We start from the raw sequence: 12542 nt of genomic DNA, 5'->3' as shown, positions 1-12542 counted from the left end.
TTTTTATATACTTGATATATGCCATCTAGAAATTGCAATGGCTGGTGGCTGATGTAAATAAATGTCTGTTAACATATATACAGAGGATGTTCTGGTTGTGATCTGGCAACCCTATTAGGGATGGAAGCATCTATCAGTTACAGTTCTGTCATTTTCTCAGTTTTACAATCTTAAATTCAGTTCTGCACATTTCTGCAAAAATATGCAATTAAAAAAACTCATGAAAATTCTTCATCAGTTTAGTGCAAATTTCTCCTAATAACCTCATTTTGTATGTAGTTTTGACTAGCATACACATTTTTGCAAGAATTTCTCCTAATAAAATTCACTTTTGTATCTTATTTTCATTACTATATTCATTTTTCTGCAGATTTCCCCCATCATATGCATTTTTGTAAACCTTGGTTAGAGAACTTCATTGAAAAATTTGGGTAAGTATGAATTTTGAAGGATGGATGTGTTTTGGTTCTCATGTTATTTGGAAAGTGCAAATTTGATAAATTTGGCTTCCAGTGCTAACTGAATGAAACTTTCCCCCACCCCTATTCCCTACACAATTGCACTTTTAAAATATTCTGCAGTTTGTATCCCTTTAGCGACATAAGGCCAAGATCAACTCCCTCAGAGCCAGTTTTAGTTTTCATCATGGCCTCTCCTATCTCCTCCCAGCCTTTCTTGGCAGAAACCGATGAAGAATCAGCCAGAACAATGTTTTGAAATGCTAAGGATGGGAAGGAAAATGAAGAAGTCCTTTTGGCCAGGAGTTCTGAAGCCCTAGAGATTGATGTTTATGGTTACAAGAGCAATTGCTGGAAACCTCTGAACTAAATCAAATTGTATGAGCCACTGAGACAAAACAATCAGCAGTTTGTGAGAGAACTGTTTTCCTCGTATACAAATGTTTTCATTTAGATTACGAGAGAATAGAAACAAAAAGGGGAAAGATTCTCATTGAGAACTTCAGTCATCTGTCTAAACTGGTTACTCCAAAGTTGCACCAGGAACATCAGTAGTACTACTCCAGAGAGAATGGTTTGAGAACTTCAGCCTCAAAGTTTAGTTTTCTTTGCTTAAGTATACACAAAATGGCTGCCTATCACAATCATTAGGAGAAACCACTACTTCAAGCAGAGCTTGGAAAAGTTACTTTTTTGAACTACAACTCCCATCAGCCTCAGCCAGCATGGCCACTGGATTGGGCTGATGGGAGTTGTAGTTCAAAAAAGTAACTTTTCCAAGCTCTGACTTCAAGGCTATTCTATCATTGGGCAAGTATGAGGTGGACCACTTCAGCTGGCAGATGCTGAGGTTCCTATAAAGGACAGCAAATCAATAATTTGTGTTGTTATAAAGTTTTTGCCACCAAGAGGGCACCATTTGCCCTTCTCCACTCGTGCATCCAAATCTCCTCAGCCATCTCTGAACACTTCATCCAAATATACATCATATGGAAAACAAAAACACCTAAGTGTTCAGAGCCAGCCCACCCATTGGGTAAGGAAGACAACTGACCTTCAAGTAGTGCCAATTTTCAGGGCTCTTCTCACTTCATGAAGGACTTTTTCCTCTATCAATCACTTTCCCAGTCCCCAGATTAGGCTCCAAATTGGCTTCGGTATTAATAGCAACAACAGCAGTGTTTCTACAAGCAATTTGTCTGTGTGTGGGGGGAAAGGGATGTAAAGAATAGGGACTGGAAAAGTGAGCAAGACTGTGTTATCGAAGCATGTCTGAAGTTGAAGCACCCCCAAGGAGACATTTGCAACTGGGTGGTAGTCGTCACACACACTTTCATGCCCAGAGAGACTGCACCAACACTTCCTTAAGGACAACTGAAACTGTACCCTCTCACAATGAGGCGTTAACCTGGACCCACCCAGTCAAATCTCTCTGCTCCCCAGCCAGCTAACAGCCATGATGGACAAGGGTCAAGATGGCATGTGGCTGGCCAAATACTTCTAAGCATCTCATCTACACCATTAGAATGCATCCATTTAAACTGATCCTGTATAACATTATTAGCTGGCATTCTGGATACCTCCTCTGGCACTGTTCTAACTGTAGCATCAAGCTCATCACAAATATTATCAACTTTACCCTCAAAGTGCTTTGCTAATTTGCCACAGCAGGCTTCTAAAATTTATAGTACTCCCAATCTTGCGTGATACCCCAATAGTCAGCTACCTAAGAATGCAATGGTAGTGGAAAATTGACCTTTTGTTGCCACTTCCATGCAGTAGGCATGATTATGTGCTCTCATCTGCGTTTGGCCATTATGAGACTTGCACCACTTGCACTCTAGCTGTTATCCAGCTTGTTTCATTACCTGAAGATCCCCCCTTAAACCAGGATACGATCCAGGCTCCACAATACTGGAGAGGGCCCTTGGAGATGACCCTTGTTATCTTAGTGTTCCACAGTGCGACCGGAATCTTAGCAGAAACACTGATCGTGCCAACCAGAGAATTCTCCAGAGGATTAACCTCCATTAGGTTGGAGAATTCAGACAAAAACAGAAATGGAAGCAGAAACTGCAGATGTTTGGCTTATTTGTCTCCTGTCTGGAACGGAAATCAATCCAGTGAATACGATTAATGTTTGCTGTTGTTGTTGATTTCAGCCAGCAAATTGATCACTTCCCCCTTCTAATTGGCATTGTGCTTCCTTTGCACTAAAATGAATAGGGTAGAATAACATAATAACAACACAGAGAAGACCCATTACTAGGTTCATTTATTTCAGTGGGTCTACTCTGTGTAGGACTTAGCTGAATACAACCTGATGAAATAGTTTCCTGATTGCTCTAAGTCCAAACCAGCAGCACAAGATTAACCTCTGTGGTCAGGATCAGAACATTTCCTGGCTCCCATGAACCTCCATTTCTTCTGCTACAAAACAGTTAGCTCCCTCTGCTGGTTCATGTCAGAACAGCTTTGAGTCATTAGCTTCCTGTGTTAAAAACAAATCTTTAAAATAACAATTGGAGTAACAGCAGAAGCTTGACACAGCCCCAGTGAAAACCCTGAACAGCTGCAGCAAATGGCTTCCCACTTTCCCACTGAAGTTCTTATTTATTAGAATTATATGGGCATTATCTCAGCAGTAAAACTGAACATCTGGAACAGTTTCTTGAACTGCCTCTAAGTGCCTCATTACTTCCTTACAGAAAGTGTTACCTGCACTTGAGTAGCAGCCTGAAGAAATCCAATTGCTTTTCCCCATTCTTGACATTCAGCAGCAGAGCACATAGGCTAATACTGGAGAAAGTAGCAATACAGCTAAAATATGTGGGCCCACTTAAGCAGGACTGGAGAACCTTACTTTCAAGGGCCACATTCCCTTGGAAGAAATCCTTCAGGGGCTGCATGCTGCTGGTGGGTGGGGCCAGAGACAATGATGGGTGGAGCCAAAGCCAGTGGTGGGTGTGGTCAGAACCAAAAGTGGGTGAGGCAGCTCCCCTTTCTTTCTCTTTCTGCCATCCCTAGTCGCTCTCCCTTGCCCTCTCTTTCTGACCCCCCTTTTCTTTCTTTCTCTGTCACTCCCTTCCCTCCCCCTGGAATTTCATTGCATTGCCAACCACATAAAATTAGGCTGAGCACCATCCTGATGTTACTCGATTCAGTCATCAGGTGTGCCAACTCTATCAGCAGGTTCCATCTATCATTACCTGCCCCGTGCCATTTCTCATCCTCCCGCCAAGGAATGGAAAGATATGTCAATTTCAGTTCTCACAGTTTCTCATTTTCTTCCAGTCCAAAATCCAGTTCTCCACACTTCTGCAGCAATTTGCATTTTTAAAAAAAAATGCTTGTGAAATTTTTCAGCATTTTAGTACAAATTTATCCTAATAAACACAGTTTTGTAGGCAGTTTTGACGAATGTACACGTTTTTGCAAGCATTTTCTCACAACAGAATGCGTTTTTGCATGTTATTTCATTAGTGCATTCATTTTTATTCACACTTCTCCTAATATATGCATTTTTCGTAAACACTGGTTGGCTGGAGGACTGTATAGAAAAATTCAGATAAGTGTGAATTTCAAAGGACGGCTGTGTTTCGGTTCTCATATTGTTTCAGAAAGTGATAAATTTGATGTTTATTATTTATGTATTCAATTTATATCCCATCTTTCCTCCCAGTACGAGCCCAGGGCAGATAGATTCAGCTTCAAATGTAAATTGAATTGTACTTCTCCCTTCCCTACTCCTGTCTCTGCACGATCTTGCTTTTCCCAATAAGTCTCCACTGGGAAATAAGCAACTCCTACGTCTCTGCTTTAAGGGTGGGAAGTCTGCTTCTCATGCTAATTCAGAAAAATCACGCTTCAGGGCCAAACAGTTAATGATGGGCATGATTCAGGTCTGCCACTTCTCTTAGAGCAGCTGCACGGGGGTGGGGAATCCAGATCAGAACCTCACGCAGAGGGAAGAAGGTTTATCATATCCTTTTGCCTGAGCCATTTTCTCCTTGGAAATTGACTCCCTCCCTTGAAAAAGCTGCCATTTGTCCCTTAAGACTCCCTTTGCTGCTGACAGCACCTTCGGGGCGCAAAATAGCAGCTTCATGGGGGGGTGACTTTGGCAGGAAAATAGTGTGTGGGGAAGGATAAAGGTGAATCCTTGCCTCCCAACCCCCATTATGGTTTTGATGTAAACTGGAGAGTATTTAACTCTTAAAGGCAGTGCAGGCCAGTGTCCATTGGAACTGGCAGGATGGGAGGCAGAGAGGCCAACAGTAGGTAGAGCCAGAGCCAACGATAGGCAGAGCCAATGAATGCTGGGTTTGGCCCCATCCTTCTCCCTGCTGAGTTTTACAAAGGCAACACTGAGAAAAGGAGGAGGAGACTGACTGTCAGTACCACCCCCTAGACTGGCTGTTGTATGGAGATAGGAAGGTAGAAGCTACCTGAGGGCAGACTGAGTTTGGTGGGGCAATGCCCCACTTGACCTAATGGGCCAGCCTCCAGTGCTTACTAGCAAAGCCAGAAAAACTGAGGGGAGACCCTGATCCACTTGCATTTATCCTGTTGCATCTCCTGTTACCTTCTCGTCAGCTTCTTTCTCCCACCGTCTTAAATCCTCATTAACAGAGCGAGAGCCCTTAATTATTGTGTGTGCCTTTCTGATGATGGAGCAGCCTGAGGCCTTCTCAACAGAGGGAAGCATGTTTCCTTGAGATCATCACAAGCCTTGCAGCCTTTCTTGCTTGAATAATCCCCTTGTTTTCTGTCTGGAGTGGTTTGGCATGAGCAGGGCTGGGAATGTATTGTGGGGAAGAGGGAGAAGGAGGGAGTGAGGGAGATTCACTTTCTCTTCAGTGTTGAGCTGGCAGGGGGTACGATTGGATACCGTCCGAGGCGGGGAAGACGGCAACAGTCGGACTCTGCCTGTGTGTGTGAAAAGGGCGAGCGAGCGGCAAATCTGCATGAGAAAAGACATTCTTGGCCACAACCTCGCCTTTTCACAGGGGCAACCCCTGAAGGTAGTTCCTTTTGTGGTCTCCTTACTGAGTTGGTATAGTGCAGTCAATATTACCAGCCGTTGTATGGCCCACTTCATCCTTTAGGGATAAGACACAGGCCTGACAGTCCCCAGGTTGAGCTTGAACAGCACAAGATCTTTTCCCTTCTTCTCCCTCTTGAACCTGAATATATCCTGTTTGGCTAAGTGATAACAAGAGGGAACGGGTTCCAGGAAGATAGTCCGGGCTGTTTCAAACCCCCTCCAAGTTCTAGGAATTGGGCAGGGTTGTTTAAATGCCAAATTGAGCAAAGCATTTTCTGCATATTAAGCTATTTTCACTGGAGAGATAGTTGGCTTAGCACCAGTAGGAATAAAGGAAGCCGCCTTATAGTTGAGTCTGTCTAGGCCAGCAGACAGCAGTGGCTCTCCAGCTTTTCAGACAGGAGACATCCCAGCCCTACCTGGAGATGCCAAGGCTTGAACCTAGGACCTTCTGCACGTGAGGCAGATGCTCTGCCATTGAGCTACAGCCCTTCCCTTGAAGCCACTGGTGTTGAAACCCTACGACAGGGGTGGCCAGTCTGTGGATCACTAAATGTCTTGCTTTCCCTCTGAACTGTTTTGTTTTCCTAGATGACAAGACTGTACTTTGTTTTTCTTTCCTTGAATCACACATCTGTTTGTCTGATAATGTGTTGCACACAAAACCTTATATGCAATAATTTTGTTCTTTAAAATAATGTAAAGCAATGAATCTGGCTTTTCAACAGATGGTGCATCTTTAATGTTCAGTGCATCACAGGAGATCCTCCCCCCCACACACACACACAATGCATTGCGGCCATCTCCCACAATTTATTTACTTATAAAAGTATTTATTTACTGCCAAAATCACACAACATAAGAAAGGGAGTGTATAGCAAAATATAACAATTTAATATAAAACACCATAATAACAGTACAAAATGATCATTAAAATAGCTGGCTGAGCAAAACATTTAAGCAATTGTATAGGGCCGTCTACATAAAAAGGTCTTCAAGAGATGCCTGAAAACCGGAAGCAAGGATGCCTACCAAATCTCTACTGGAAGAGTAATCCAAAACATGGAACCAATGACACTCATGGAGACCATTTGGGCCTCTGTAACATGGGATTCAATTAGTAGCACTCCTCTGGATGATCTCAGTGATCGGGCTGGGATATAAGGGCTCAGGTGGTCCTTAATGTATCCTGGCCTCACATTGTTTAGGGCTTTGAATATGAACACAAGAGCCTTGAACCTGGTCTTGTAGCATATGGACAGCCAGTGAAGATGTTTTAGAAAAAGCGTCATATGCTGTCAGGTACCTGCCCCCATCAGCAGTCTAGCTTCTGCATAAGCTGGACCTTCAGTCCAGGCCCAGGGTGAACCCCACACCGAGTGCATTGCAGTAATCCAGTCTTGAGGTTACAATGCATCTTTCATGAATTAATAATGCATCTGAAAGGAAAGCATTCTTCCTTTGGCAGGGGTGGGGGAAGGAGGAAAGGAACTGAAGGCTGATTCACATACCTTTGTTTCTGAAATAGAGATCATCCCTGAACAGATCCAAATATGGGCATTGCCATGCATGAAGTGAGGTTTCTGTGTCATGATTTAACTTCTCAGCCTGTACTCACAGGAAAATAAATGCTCATATTACGCATCGGAAATGGCACCATGCACATTTTTTTTTCTTCACAGAGATGATAAAGTGCGAAATGGCCCATCATGATATATGATTCCAGTTTCCAACAGATGGGAAATGTGTGTGTAAGTGTTGTAGTGTCCTGCAGGTGGCAGCACATGTCTCAGAAGAGCACCATTGTTTCTTCATCTGAGTATCTCATTACAGAGCCACATTTTTGGCTGACGTTGTCATACTTAGTTTTGAACGGTAAATGCACCCAAACGGGCTGTGTTGGGAAGACAGCAATACAGTGGCTTGATGATGCCAATAAAAACAGGTGCAGGAAGGAAGCAGGATTTCTTGCAGAAAACCACAGGGGAGCGGTTCACCCCAAGCATCAGAGGATTCCATCTGGATCGTGCAACTTTTATAGGCCTGTAGGGGATGGATGGATGACCTAGTAGTTCATTCATAGGAGTGGAGATGATTGGTTTCAGTTCCTGCTTAAATCTCTGTTGGATCCCAGTAGTACGGTGACAGGGCTTGTGCACAAGCTGTTCGTGGTACAGATAAACCCATTTCTTATGCCTTTTTTATAATGTTCTCATGCTGACATCTGCATATTTTGTGGCATGGCAACATTCATGTTTTCAGCCCCTTCGCTGTGAAATTTTGTGAGTCAAACCATCTGGGAAGGGCTGGCATCTAAGGTTGACATGGTTGGGCACCTGCTGTGGGCCCACACTCCAGCAGGGGGCCCTCTGACAAGAGCCTACTGGGAGTGCTCCTCCCCTTCATCGTTGCAACCTGTTCGTTGACCTGTCTCTTGTAACGGCTGGTAGACACCAGCAGTGGTAAGCAGGAGGAGCTGCCACTGCCTGCCTACTCATTGGCTCTGTCTGGAAAGGACAAATAGACAGTAGTAACAACGAAGCAGAGCAGTAGGAGCAGTGGTGATGGGGGTAGACTCACTGAAAGATGGGAGCCCCCTGAATACATCTTCCCCAAAGGCCCTCCACAACCTGGTGCTGCCGCTGTCTTTGGGTTTTGTCATGAGAATGCATCAGGGACTTAACCAGTGGAGGGTGATCGATCCAGACAATTGGGGCGCTGCCACACCAAGCTCAGTCTGCTTTCAGGCAGGCCCCATCTGCCTGCCTCCATACTTACAACCACCTTCAGCACCTTGGATAGCTTCTTGAGACTTCAGACTAAAACCCAGAGCAGATTCCACTGCTCCACTAATGTGGAGCCACCAGCCACCACTGATTACACCCAGTCTAGGGGGGGTTGACACTGCCTGTCAGCAGCCTTCTGAGTTTCGGGGTGCCTCTGTAGAACTCAGCAGGGAGAAGGATACGGATAAAACCAGAATTAGTTGTTTGCCTGTCATTGGCTTCAGATCCACCAGTCCTCTGCTTTGGCTCCACCTACTGATGTCCTCCTTTCCTTCTGCACTACCAGTCCCAGAGGCGCCAGTCTCCACTGGACTTAACGTGAACCTAGTTCCTTGTCCTGAAACAATTTTTTAATATTGGGGCTCATATAATGTACACATACTTATATACACCACACTTACTGTCTGCCCTAGCCTAGGGCCTGGAGGAGTAACAGCCAGGGGAGGAGTCCTCTGGGGTCTCAGAGGATCTTAACCCCCCCTTTTATGGCAGGAGCAGGCTCCCAGCAGGGCCCCTATTTCTCCAGCATCCTACAAGCCAATCAACATGAAATGGGAATGTGTTAGCCACTGAGAACAAATTCCAACATGCTTCCTTATCCTTTCCTGCTGATTGGAGCAAATCAGTGAATGAAAGGAAGTGAGTCAGCCACTGAGAAGACTGTTTTCAGTAGCTGTCTCCCCTGTACTGCTGATTGGCTTGTAGCGATGTCTGTTGTGGGAGAAGGCATTAACAAGGATCTCATTCTCAACCCAACAGCAAAAGAAAAAAGGGAGAGGGATGTAGCTGTGACCTTCGTGAAGGAACCCTGAGCTTCTGAATTTGCTACTACATTGCTGGTAACAGGATTCAGGAGGGAAAAGCAATTTTCATCTTTCCAGATATATTTATATATGTATATCCCACCTTGATTCTAATATGGAACTAATGTTGGCATACATAGGGCTCCCTGTTAATCTCCCAACCAAATACTGACCCAACCCAGACCTGCTTAGCTGCCACAATAATGCTGCATCATGTACCTTGTTCAGACCATGCCTTGAGACCACCAACAAATTTATATATGCTTCATTGTTGATGTTTTTATTGCTTCATAATGTTTCATGGGAAGCAATTCAGAAATGAATTAAATAAGTTCGGTTCTACTCATTAGGGCTGAAATTGCTTTTAAATATATTTTTTAAGCTTTTTTAAAAAAGATGTTTTAGAGAGGTTTTGTTTTCATATATTTTAAAGTCTCTTTTTAAGATGTTTTAGGATGGTGTTAGTGTTTTCTTTGTTGCCAAGGCTCTGCCTGGGAGGAAGGGTGGGGTATAAATTTAATAAATAAATAAATTAAAATTGAGAGTGGTTGCCTGTCCCACTGCTGTTTGGAATGTTCTTAGCAATGCAAAGATGATTGTTGTGAATTGCCACAGTGGTTATTTTGTATATATTTAAACTTCATTTGGGCAATCACAGCTGTGTGCTCTTTTCCTTGCCATTTTGACCCTATTGTTTTCATGTTCCCTACTCTACAACCAGGGATATATCTGCTTGACAACTGACAGCAGCACTTAATGCATCTGATGAAGTGACGTCTAGTCCACAAAATATTTTAAGGGGTACAAGTCTCTCAGGCACCAATTCCACCCTCTGTCAATTGTTGTAATGCGCTTTTAAAATGATCTCCAGCTTCTGTTCTGTGATGGTCAGAGCCATGCAGTGGTTCAAGCCCAAGCAGGGGGTTTCAAAAGGATTTCCAGTTCAAGGCAAGAGTTGTGGTTCAAGACAGGACATTGGACAGCACCAAATGGAGCTTAGTCTGGAGATTCACATGCACACAACCCCTAGATGCAAACCCTAGACCAGCCTTTCCCAACCAGTGTGCCTCCAAATGTTGTTGGACCACAACTCCCATCTTTCCTGGCCATTGGCAATGCTGGCTGAGGCTGATGGGAGTTGTGGTCTAACAACATCTGGAGGCACACTGGTTGGGAAAGGCTGCCCTAGACCAAGTGTTGGGAACCTTTGGTCATCCGGATGTTGCTGAACTACAACTCCCATCACCCCTGACCATTGGACATGCATGCTGGAGCTGGTGGGAGTTGTAGTGGATGGCGCTTCTCCAGTTCAGGAAGTGCAGGCACCTGGGAAGGCTGGAGAAATGCTTAATGGAAAGAAACATGCACACCACCTTTGGCCACCTCAAAACAATAAGGGTAAGCTCAACCCACCCCCACCAAAATTCTAAAGAAATTCTAATGTGCCCAATGAAAGGGGCAGACAAACTGAAGCCTCTTTCCTAGGGAACGAAAATATGTGAGGCATTGGAGGACAGTTTCAGCAGAGCACTAGCTGGATGGACTATGGCTCTACCATGGTTCCCCTAGTGGAGTCGTTAGACTGTAAGGAATATGGCAGTGTGACCTCATCAAACTTGGGAGGTGATAGGGATGGAAAGATCTGTCAGTTTTGCTTCTCTCAGTTTCTCATTTTTACAGTCATAAATTCAGTTTTCCACACTTCTGCAGTACTTGCAATTTTTTTAAAAATCCTCATAAAAATTATTCAGTATTTTAGTGCAAATTTCTACTAATGAGCACATTTTTGTAGATAGTTTTAACCAATGTACACATTTCTGCAAGCCGTTTCGTGTCATATAATGCATTTTTGCATGCTATCTTCACTCATATATTCATTTTTATGCACATTTTCCCCAAACATGCATTTTTGTAAACATTGTTTGATTAGTGAACTGCATCGCAAAATTCCAATTAAGTGTGAATTTTGAAGGATGGCTGTGTTTCGGTTCTCATATTGTTTCGGAATGTGCAGATTTGATAGATTCAGCTTGAAAGGAAAACTGAGTTGAATTTCTCTCCTATCCCGGGAATGTGATGACGAGCTGGGTCCCTCAGTGCTGGGGCTTCTAAGGGGTCGTATGTTACATTTGAAGAAGCCCAAGCAGAAGAGCTCTAACTAGGAACTCTTGAGGAATTTCATCTTTGCAAATCCTGATACAAACTGACCTGATCTGCACTTTTCAGGCTAATGTGTGGTTCAGAACTTAACTATCTACTGGATTTTGTACTGCTTTGAATGTTGCAACCACAGTTGCCTGCAGTTTAAATGTCTAAAATTACACTTAAAAATGTGTGTTTTGAGAAAAAATAAGCTTAGCAATGCATTTTTTCCAGAGCTTGGAAAAGTTACTTTTTTGAACTATAGCTCCCATCAGCCCCAGCCAGATTGGCCACTTGTCCAAGCTCTGATTTTTTTGAGAAAGAAGTTTTCAAAAACATGTTTAAACATCTTTAAATGCAACTTTTCTATGTTCTTTAAATAATAAATTAATGTGGAAGTAGAACAGAATTATGGGAGAAAATATAGGAAAGTGACTCAAGACTGTATATAGACTTTCTTGGCCCCACCCAGCTCTGCCCTCAATGCACTGAGAGGATCGTGCGCACAGAACTTCTGTGTGTCAAGGCTCTGTTCGCTTGGCATGCAGGCTGAAGGTTCTGGATGCTGAATCTGTACCCTGCATAGTGTTTGCAAGTTACAGATCCCACACATGCCCAGGTTGTAAGTGTACAAAGTCTAATCAATGCACAGACATTGGGACAGATCCATCAGGTGTGATCCTGATCCTTCCTCATGCATTGATGAACATCTGTGTAAGGCACTGGTGACAAGGGATCTCCGAAGCACACCTACAAAACCAGACTCATTTGTTTCAAGTGTGGCAGCAGCATTGATGGGCATTTTAATGCTTATACCAGCCTCTTTGTCTGATGGACAATGCTCTGCCAGCCAGACTGAATGCTATATTATAATATATGGTGGTTTTGTAGCTAGTATAAAATTGATGTTTCTATTTATATATGTATTCTTGCATCTATTGGCTACCTTGAGGCAGGCGTTTCCCTCTAAAGCATTTAAAAATAAACATGGCCCACAACTAGCCAGGCTATTGGGGTAAAACAGCCAAGAGGCATCCTAATTCCTGAAACTCAGTGGCCCATCCCTGACTATGACTCCTAATCTGGGAACAGTGCAAGAAAACGAAAGCAGAGGGGTGGGGGGAGGTTAGCCTGTCCTGTGCAGTGTTGTGTTTAATGAGGTGACTTCCAGTTGTAAATGAAACAGAAGGCGGGGTACATTGTGTGAACTTTGACCCCTGTTGTCCATCTCAGCTTTTATCCGGGAGTTTTATGAGTTGCATAAGCCTCTCCGAGAGACCCACCACAGCTTTGGAGTACGGCGGCC

General features: G+C 43.7%; 1 long non-coding RNA gene across 1 annotated transcript in view; it reads left to right on the top strand.

Moving 5' to 3' along the window:
- The window catches only part of LOC133368427 (uncharacterized), a 37453-nt gene extending 27345 nt beyond the window's left edge, over positions 1-10108 (top strand). The window contains exons 2-3 of the long non-coding RNA XR_009758637.1: positions 371-431; positions 7188-10108. This is a non-coding gene — a long non-coding RNA (uncharacterized LOC133368427). The remainder of the gene's footprint in view (positions 1-370; positions 432-7187) is intronic.
- The last annotated feature ends 2434 nt before the right edge of the window (positions 10109-12542 follow it).

This window comes from Rhineura floridana, chromosome 12 (assembly GCF_030035675.1).
Source record: "Rhineura floridana isolate rRhiFlo1 chromosome 12, rRhiFlo1.hap2, whole genome shotgun sequence".
In the NCBI taxonomy this organism is placed as follows: Eukaryota; Metazoa; Chordata; class Lepidosauria; order Squamata; family Rhineuridae; genus Rhineura; species Rhineura floridana.
This window is presented reverse-complemented; position numbering and strand designations above follow the sequence as displayed.